Genomic DNA, 10845 nt, shown 5'->3' on the forward strand with positions numbered 1-10845 from the left:
TTTGTATCTAGTTTCTTTGAAATCCTTCAAGGGGTTCAAGAATTACAGAGCAGACGCAAAATTGCTAACAGACGGACTGACAGATGGACACCAGGGGTATAAAATAATATGTCCCTTCCAGCCTTTAAAAAGCACACTTGGTAGAACGAGTTAATCATTACTATTTTCTAGTGTTTTGAATATGTTGAAGCTTTTAACTGCCTTAATCTTGCAGTAATTAGATGAATAAATTGTCATTGCTCAATACTCGGTAAATCAATCTTACTCCAACAAGGTGTCCATTTCCTTTGTTATGCTTGAATACACGAAACAGCCCTGTCATCATTATTAATTGTCTACCATCAACATCATCGCAATCATCATCATCATCACCATGCATTACAGAGATAGAAAACACACTGTGGAGAATCAAGTTACATGGACAATGTTAATAATTTTCAACAAGTATACACCTAATACAAAGATTTCATCTAGAACACATTTACCATAAATCAGTAGTATATTCTTACTGAATGGCATGCCACTCAAAAGTTAAAACTATTGTCGGAGGTACGAAGGAGGAAAGAGTACCCTTACAAAAGCAAGCCTCTGTGGCGTACATGCTGCGTATTTGCTGTGTATATGCCACGAACACAGTAGTACGCCAGAGGAGTACATTTTACATACACCGCATGCCGCGTACATGCCGCATACTATTTCGACGAGTACACAGCATGTACGCAGGAGGTCACTAGTACACTTCAAGTACGCAGCACAGACTCTGAAAATTTAAGGAGTACACTGCATGTACGCAGGAGGGACTTGTACAAGAAAATAGTACACTGCATGTACACCGCAGATACTTTGAAATTTGTGCAGTACACTTCATATACGTGGGAAAGACTTGTACAATTTCTTTTGGCATTTATACTTAGTTTTTTTTTTATAAGTTAAAGTCTGAAGTAAACTTCATATACGCGGGAGGGACTTGTTCATTTTCTTTTGGTGTTATACTTTGAATTTTTTTAGGTGAAAGTCTGAAGTACACTTCAAGCAGGAAGGATTTGTACATTTTTTTTTTTTTTTGGAAGCAAGAACTTGATTTCCGAGTAACTTTTATCTTAATAGCATAGAATAGTTCAGATTACCGGTATTCTGAACAATGAAAATTTGCCAAACTATTTGCAATGTTCATTTGTGAAGCTTACATCTTAGTGATTTCTGAGCTGCACCTTGCATGCAGTGTAAAAATATATTTTTTTTTCATTTTGAATTAATCCTGGAGCTTTCTAACTTGGATAATTGAAAAGCCTTATTTGAACTTCGTTGCATTACATTTTGTAATACATGAAATAATTACCAAGATAATGCCTCAACAGGGCCCGAATGAGAAGAATTAATAGCTCTCACTGTTATTTGAATACTCTTAAGCAAAACACCATTCTATCATGATTTATAAAGGCTTTAATGCTCATTATGTTAACTCATTAAGGCCTCACCAAATTAAAAAGTTGTTCATCGGATTCGCCGCTCATATATTTTCAGAACGTTTTTGGTTAATTGCGCTGGCCCCATTGGAAAAAATCAATCCAAAATTTTTTGGTGCGCTACTTTTTACGGACGTAAAAGTGTATAAATGCTTATATAATTCCAGTCCTAGATTGTTCTCAGATGGATTTTAATCAAAATAAATACATACTACGCACACATCGTCTATAATAAATCATAACACTTATATTTAGTTGCATTAAAGTTGTTTCCCCTTGATGCAGTTACGCCATTTTCTTCAAATGTTTACCAAATTACATGCTACAAAAATTGATTTATTTCATTGAAAAGTGGATGGAGAAAAGCATACTAATTTATTTGATAACATCAATCTACATTATTTTGGTAAGGGTAAATACTTATTGATGCATGTCACTTATCTTTTTTTCTGTCCAAATGATCAGCATTTGCATATGAAAGTTGGTGGGGTAAGGAATTTTCATTATCATAGCAGTTTTGCCACAAGAGTACACAGCATGTATGCAGCAGGAGTACACAGCATGTACGCCGCAGGACTCGGGCCAGGAGTACACAGCATGTACACCGCAGGAGTACACAGCATGTACGCCGCAGGGGTAGTACACCGCAGGCTCATTTGCATGTGAAAAGTGTATGTGCCGCGTACATGCTGCGTACTATTTCCCGCATACTAAATTCCTCCAGCGTACATCCTGTGTACTATGTAGTCCACAGCATGTACGCAGCAAGTAGTACGCGGCAGAGCTCATTTGCATGTCAAAAGTGTCCTACAAACGTACTATCGGTGTATGTGCGGTGTATATCCTGCGTACTATTGATTTCAGTACACATCATGTACGCATCATATACGCTGTATGTACACAGCAAGAGTACGCAGCAGGCCTTTTTCTTCTGTAAGGGTATGGAGTGTATCTCGGGATTAGGGCTCTTTTAAAGTTCAAAAGTGCTTTTATATTAAAAGCAGATAAAGCAGCTGTCTAAATAGAGAATATTTGTGTGATTAGAACTATTTTCATTGTTGCACATGAACTTATATTATGCTAGCCACAAAGGGAGGTAATAAAAAAAGAATGCTTTCAATAATACATACTGCTATAATATTGAAATAGAGAAAACCCGTTACAAATATTATGAAACAGTTTTTGAAAAGGATTCATTAAGAAATTTAACATATTTTAGGTTCATATGATTTCCTAAACCTACAACAGAAGTATAAATAAATCATTACATGGTATAGCCTTAAAATGCAGTTTAAACAGGGATAGGGATACTGCTTTCATGTTCTTAGTCTTGTAAATACTTTGTCTGGTTAACTGTCTCCACACCGTTAGTTGTAATTGCACAAAACAGACATTTCCAGTATGTTCAATTAACATACTTACATTACAAAATTTTTCAAATGGAGATTTTTCTGTCTATCTGTATGTATATATTTTAATACAAAATTATGGAAATCATTTTTTTAATCTTTAGCCTGCTGGCAGCAAGTGATTCTGCCTTTGCGACCAGTTCGCTCTTCAGTCAGTAAGTTTTTAGTGAACACCCCTTTGATAAACAAGTGGTACTGCCCAAGTTGAATGATGGACCAATCCATTTTAGAAATATAGCCGGGTTAAGACTGTAGAAATGAATGCTTAGAGATTCATGTACGACTAACCCAAATACTCGCTGGTTTGAGACAGTTAACTAACAGTATTAAAACTCTCTTTACCTGTGAGCATTAAATATGAAAGTGTCTAAGATACCAAAATTGAACACACTCAAAAAGTCCATTTTGTGCCATTTCAGTAGGAAAGCATGCTCCTCTTGTCAACTCCCAACTTTGAACAACTTACTCTCTTAGGAATTCCTAAAGTTAGTTTTACAAGCATTGTAAAGGTTTCACAATGATGGCCACTCGTACCAGATGGTTTGCCAGTGACTAACAAATTTAATCACCTTCATGTTTAGTGCAAAGGGGGTATTGTACGGAAAAATTTATTTTAATGCCAGCAATTCTGTTTTGTTCTGTAAAGTGTACCCCAATAAAAGTATGGAAAAGCAAAATCTAATTTACAAGACACATCTGATATGTTTTACCTACTTTGCACAATACGATTTCTAAAAATATATGGACTTGTGAAATGAAATGGGAAAATGACAACTTTCCAACAAGAAATCGTAAATAACATTAATCGAAGAGGGGAATTTCAAGTGTGTTAACACCATTTTATTATTGACAAACTTGCTTGAAATTGTTGCATGTTAGCTGAATGCTGTGAATGTCATCCTTAAATTTATGTATTAAGTAGGTGTACCTTGTATAGGGTAATTAAAGTATTTTATCTATGAATATCAACTTTAAATTAAGTATCTATACTGCCAATTCAAAAGCATTCTTGGGTAATTTATCTATATTTTAAGTGTTTGGAAGTTTGTTTGTTTGTTTTGGGTTTAACACCGTTTTTCAACAGTATTTCAGTCATGTAACGGCAGGCAGTTAACCTAACCAGTGTTTCTGGATTCTGTGCCAGTACAAACCTGTTCTCCGCAAGTAACTGCCAGCTTCCCCATATGAATCAGAGGTGGAGGACTAATGATTTCAGACACAAAGTGTTTGGAAGAGTTAGTAACACGCGTACATAGAAATATTTTTTTTTCTGTATTAGGCACTTTAGAAAATAAATTTTCTCAAACTTTTGGGTATTTCATAGATCGAATCTGGTCATTTTATTGCGAAAATGCTTCCGATTGGACCAAAGACATTCTTGAAAACAAAACTTCCCAAGAAATTGCCCCTGTACCCTAAAAATTTGATCTGCAAACTCTTCTCAGAACCCCCTAGCTACACCCCTGTGCATCTGTTTTCACTGATGACAGAAACAAAACCTTGTGTTTTTTACCAGCTTAAAACATTTCATTCAATTAACTCAAAGTATCCAGTACTGTCTGCAAAAAATTCAACCTTGTATTTAACCCAAAAGACAATTACTTTGTAACAGACCAGAAACTGCGGGAAAAGGTTGCTCAGTAGCAACTGTCAAGAATTGCCCTTAAATTAGTTCTTAACCTTAAGCCTGCTAGGGGCAAGTGATTCTGCCTTTGCGACCAGTGCAGACCAAGATCAGCCTGCATATCCGTGCAGTCTGATCATGGTCTGCACTGTTCGCTATTCTGTCAGTAAATTTTTAGTAAACACCCCTTCAAATGATAATTAAATATAGTGATGGGTCCTTTGTATCCGAATGGTAGACTTCAGACTTCTGAAATATACTGAACAGCAAAAGAAACTATCAAGTTTTATATTAACTGGGGTATTTTTTATTTAGAAACTTTAATTTATAAATCAAATGTGTTTTTCATATCACATTACACTTGAAGAACTTCACGTGTAAAATTTTATCCAATCAACCAACCGTGAAGTCAGTAGTCCCACAATAGCCTTTTTGCACAAAATTCACGTGCGCCTGTAATTAACAATTTTCTCTGTGAAATTTTAATGTCATTGGAAATATTGATGATTGGCTTACTCGAAAAACAGAACCAAGTTTAAACAAGAGCTGTCTCCATAGGATGACACATGCCCCCGATGGCACTTTGAATGAATAGTTATGGCTGATGTTAGAGTTTAGGACCTTTGACCTACGGAGCTGGGTCTTGCGCGCGACACGTCGTCTTACTGTGTCACACATTCTGCGTAGTTATTTTAAATCCATGCATGAATGACAAAGATATGGACCGGACACGCCCATCAATGCACTATCATGAAAAATGACCTTTAACATCTAAGTGTGACCTTGACCTTTGAGCTACGGACCTGGGTCTTGTGCACGACACGTCGTCTTACTGTGGTAAACATTCATGCCAAGTTATTTGAAAATCCATCCATGGATGACAAAGATATGGACCGGACACGCCCATCAATGCACTACCCTTTAACGTCTAAGTGTGACCTTGACCTTTGAGCTACGGACCTGGGTCTTGCGGGCAACACGTCGTCTTACTGTGGTACACATTCATGCCAAGTTATTTGAAAATCCACCCATGGATGACAAAGATATGGCCCGGACACGCCCATCATGCACTATCCTTTAAAGTCTAAGTGTGACCTTGACCTTTGAGCTACGGACCTGGGGTCTTGCGCGCGACACTCGTTACTGTGGTACCCATTCATGCCAAGTTATTTAAAATCCTCCATGGATGACAAAGAATGGAACCGGACACCCCAAATCAATGCACTATCCTTCAATGTCTAAGTGTGACCTTGACCTTTGAGCTACGGACCTGGGTCTTGCGCGCCACACTTCGTCTTACTGTGGTACACATTCATGCCAAGTTATTTGAAAATCCATCCATCGATGACAAAGATATGGACTGGACACGAAAATTGCGGACAGACTGACAGACCGACAGACTGACAGACCGACGGACCGACAGACGGACAGACGGTTCAAAAACTATAAGCCTCCCTTCGGGGGCATAAAAATATTGTTGGTTGCACCGCACAACTGAATCAGATTAAGCGCGAGCACCCAATTAGGATGTTACCATGCAACTGACGCGCAGAAGATATAGCCTTTCAAATGGCTATTGTGGGACTACTGACTTCACAGTTCATTGATTTTTGTAAATTTATCACGTGAAACTCTTCAAGTGTAATTTTAGTACGAAGAAACAATTCAAATTTGAAGAACTAATTTTTTTATTTCAAAATATACCAGATAAAAGTATTACATCTGGATAGTTTCTTTTGCTATTCAGCATATATGTGGTCTGTTTTATTCAAGTTGAATATTTTTAGTCTTCTCCATTGAAAAATGTGACTGGTTGCTCCTTACCAAAAGTTAAAGCTATATCAATGGCAAGAAGGCATTCTGTGATGAAAGTTTAAATGAAAACTTGGAGTGGTTTCATAAGAAAACACTGAAGTCAAAATCTTGGAAGCAGTTTTTGAAAATACAAGATCAAATTTCCCATCATACCTGACAGAGCACAGTTAATTTCTTGGTGTACTTCGTCATGACACCTGGGGGTCTGTCAGGATGTAGCTTCCTCAACAGAAGTAACTGGTCAAATTTATTTAATTTTTATGATGTTTTCTAGAAAAAGCAAAATACAAACAAAATGTCTTCATTAACAATTCACATATTATGTAAATAATTTTGAAAAAAAAAATGAGGCAATTTCCCCTCTGCTTTTCTGAGGACTTGGGACCTCCAGATTTAAAGTCTGTCACTGTTCAATTCAAAACCCCCTTCACTTCATTAATATGAAGTTAAGTGCAGTGTGAATCAATCAAAGACAAACCTTAAATCAGGTAGCATTAGAAATCCTTCATTCTTTATGGGCCCAAAATTCACCCTTTTAAATTTTTTTAATTCCAAATTTCCCTGTAAACTTAAAGATGAGCTGTCCGTAAGACAGCCAATGCTCAACTATTCAAATTGTTGTCCCAGAAGCAGGAATATTACCTTAAATGTTAAAATATCTATAGAGCTTCAATCCAGTATCTGCATTAGTTTTTATGCCGACTCCAGGGTGAGTAGAATAGCTAATAGTCGAGCTAAAAATGATTTTATTAAGTTATTTAATTTTTTTTTCTTTCTGCAATATTACTGTGAATGAATGATTTCTCTCTGTGAATGCACAGAGACTATACCTTTAGTTACTACAGGTCCACATCCATACTGTATCTTCCAAGACAACTGATTGCTGGACTGTATCTTCTTGGAAAGTTTGCAGCTGGACTTTTTCTTCTACTGAAAGTAAACAGGAGAGCCAGTTCAGCAAACCAAGCAATAATGCCCATACTTTACATCAAAGAAGGTGCCGTGATAAGGATGTAACTATATATCCAAGCTAATTATCTTAGGGTTTATTTGCCCAAATCAGTTAAATAACAAGAGCACTGCCTTGGGGGTGCTGACACTCATCTGATTTTTTTGTATAACAGAATTATTGTCCTACCCATGATTTTCCAAGTCAAAAAAGGGCCCATCATTCTTGCAAAAAGCAAGATGAGTTATGTTTATTGATGTACAGTGTCCGCTTATGATTGTGAAAAACTGTTGCATTTTTAAGCAATAGCTTTGATAGTTAATGAGAAAGTTGACAAACAAATACTCAACCAAGGATTGATTTTCTAAGTCCAAAAGGGGCAATATTATTGCAAAAAGCAGGATGGAGTTATTTTGCCTGCTTTACAGGGTCAGCTTATGATGGTGAACAAGTGTTGCAAGTTTCAAAGCAATAGCTTTGATAGTTTAGGAGAAAAGCTGACCTAAACATAACAAGAGGACCATGATGGTCCTGAATCGCTCACCTCTTCCCCATGACCCAGTTTTGAGTATGACGTCGTTTTTCTATTTATTTGACATAGTGACCTAGTTTTTGAGCTCATGTAAACCAGTTTTGAATTGACCTAAAATATTATCAAGATAAAAATTTTCCCATGAAGATCCATTGAAAAATATTGGTCTCTAGGAAGTCCAAGGTTTTTCTATTATTTGCCTATTGACCTAGTTTTCGAAGGTACGTGACCCTGGTTTTGAAATTTACCTAGATATCATCAAGGAGAACATTCTCACTAATTTCTTTGAAGATCTCATGAAAAATATGGCCTCTCTACAGAGGCACAAGGTTATTCTATTTTTATACCAAACTGGCCTAGTTTTGACCACACGTGACCCAGTTTCGAACTAACCTAGATATCATCAAGGTGAACATCAGATCAATTTTCTTGAAGATCCATTGAAAAATATGGCCTCTAGAGAGGTCAAAAGATTTTAATAATTTCAGACCTACTGACCTAGTTTTTTGACCGCAGTTGACCCAGTTCTAACTTGACCTAGATATCATCAAGATGAACATTCAGACCAACTTTCATACAGACCCCATAAAAAAGTATGGCCTCTGAAAGGTCACAAGGTTTTTTTATTATTTTCCCTACTGACCTAGTTTTTTATGGCACGTGACCCAGTTTCAAACCTGACCTAGATATCATCAAGGTGAACATTCTGACCAAATTTTTTATGGAGATCCTTCACAAGTATGGCCTTAGAGGGGGTCACAAGGTTTTTCTATTTTTAGACCAAAGACCTAGCTTTTGACCCCCACATGACCCTGTTTCGAACTTGACTAAAATATCATCAGATGAACATTCAGACCAACTTTCATACAACCCATGAAAAATATGGCCTTAGAGAGGTCACAAGGTTTTCTATTATTTGACCTACTGACCTAGTTTTGATGGCACGTGACCCACTTTCGAACTTGACCTAGTATCATCAAGATGAACATTCAGACCACTTTCATACAGACCCCATGAAAATATGGCCTCTAGAGAGGTCACAAGGTTTTCTTATTTTTTGCCTACTGACCTAGTTTTTTGAGGGCACGTGACCCACTTTCGAACTTGCCCTAGATATCATCAAGGTGAACATTCTGACCAATTTTCATGAGATCCTTTGAAAAATATGGCCTCTAGAGAGGTCACAAGGTTTTTCTATTTTTAGACCTACTGACCTAGTTTTTGACCGCACGTTGACCCGTTCGAATCTGACCTAGATATCATCAAGGTAAACATTCAGACCAATTTTCCCATACAGATCCCATGAAAATATGGCCTTTAGAGAGGTCACAAGGTTTTTCTATTATTTGACCTACTGACCTAGATTTTGACAGCACGTGCCCCAAAGTTTCGAACTTGATCTAGATATCATAAAGGGGTGAACGTTCTGACCAATTTTTCATGAGATCTTGTGAAAATATGGCCTCTAGAGAGGTCCCCAAGGTTTTTCTATTTTTAGACCTACTGACCTAGTTTTTGATGGCACGTGACCCAGTTTCGAACTTGACCTAGATATCATCAAGGTGAACATTCTGACCAATTTTCATGAAGATCTTTTGAAATATATGGCCTCTACAGAGGTCACAAGGTTTTTCTATTTTTAGACCTACTGACCTAGTTTTTGATGGCACGTGACCCGTTCGAATTGACCTAGATATCATCAAGATAAAAAATTCTGACCAACTTTCAAAAGATCCCATGAAAAATGTGACCTCTAGAGTGGTCACAAGCAAAAGTTTACGGACGCACGCACGCACGGACGGACGGACGGACGACGGACACCGCGCGATCACAAAAGCTCACCTTGTCACTTTGTGACAGGTGAGCTAAAAAACCAGGCAACGCCGACTCCGACACCGGTCAAGTGATGACAATAACTCATTTTTTCCCCAAAAAATCAGATGAGCTAAAAATGGAAAAAAGATATCACCATCAAAAAAGTATCCATAGAGAATTTTTACAGCACCCCATTACCGGCCAATCAAGCACATCTTTTTGTCAGTGTATATGTGCAAAAGAAGGGAAAAAATATAAAGCTATTTGTGTGTTCAGGTTTTCGCCTGGGTGTGGTAAAGTAATGTGGCAGCTGTAGACAGGGGAGGGTGACAGCGTTTGTGGTGACAAGATACAAAGGCACAAACTGAAAGTGGAAGAAATTTTTGTAGGGAGTTTATGTTTGGGTTGGTGAGGGTTGTATTATGTGAGTGAAAGGGCAAAACAAAGCTGTCAAAAACAGTGCACATGAATATTTGAAATGATAATAACCTGCAAAACCTTAACCAATTTTTCCCCAAAAAAGTGCAATAATTTAATTAAACAATTCTATATTATCATGCAAAGCAAAAATTTAACCAGAATTTTTAAAGTTCAAAAGGGGGCATAATTTGCCCAAAAATAAATGTCAGAGTGATGAGACTTCAAACCCTTAATTTGGCTATTGACAATTAAAAGAAAATAAGTAATATGTTACCATCTGCTTGTCACTCCATTCTCTCCAGTATCATCATGTGAACTGTGTGTGTTTGATCACCATTTCCCATTTAAACTATTTATCTCATCCTCGTAACCCTAAAACATTAGAACAGATTGTACAGTATATACAACTAAAGATTTTGTACCTGTAACAGTTAACAATATTGTATTTTCTGTTTTTGTAACAAAATCACTAGTACTGATCAATCAAGTAACTCAGAATTTAGTACCAATTTTACACAGGGACAAAATAAAGTGAAAATAAATGGAACAAGATAATGCTATACATGTTTTAAGTCCAGCTTTAAACTTTCTGTTATGTTTTGCATTTTTCTTTAAGGGCGATTCCGGATGTTTTAGACTGAACAAAATTTTGAACTAAAAAATACTCAATACTCAACTTCATCCTTTGCAAAAAATGCAAAACTGTATTGATTTTAACAGTCATTGCTCCTTCTGGGTTTGATGGCAAGGGCCCATATTCTTCTGACCAGAATAGTCTAAAGTTACTATGCTTGAACTTCACTTCTAATAATGAC

General features: G+C 36.9%; 1 long non-coding RNA gene across 1 annotated transcript; it reads right to left on the minus strand.

Annotated features, from left to right (window-relative positions):
* Positions 1-265: 265 nt before the first annotated feature.
* Positions 266-10407, minus strand: LOC128548667 (uncharacterized). The gene is made up of 3 exons (XR_008367216.1): positions 10305-10407; positions 7145-7244; positions 266-398 (listed from the first exon to the last, which is right to left on the minus strand). It is a non-coding gene; the product is annotated as an uncharacterized LOC128548667 (long non-coding RNA).
* Positions 10408-10845: the final 438 nt, after the last annotated feature.

This window comes from Mercenaria mercenaria, chromosome 15 (genome assembly GCF_021730395.1).
Source record: "Mercenaria mercenaria strain notata chromosome 15, MADL_Memer_1, whole genome shotgun sequence".
Classification (NCBI taxonomy): domain Eukaryota; kingdom Metazoa; phylum Mollusca; class Bivalvia; order Venerida; family Veneridae; genus Mercenaria; species Mercenaria mercenaria.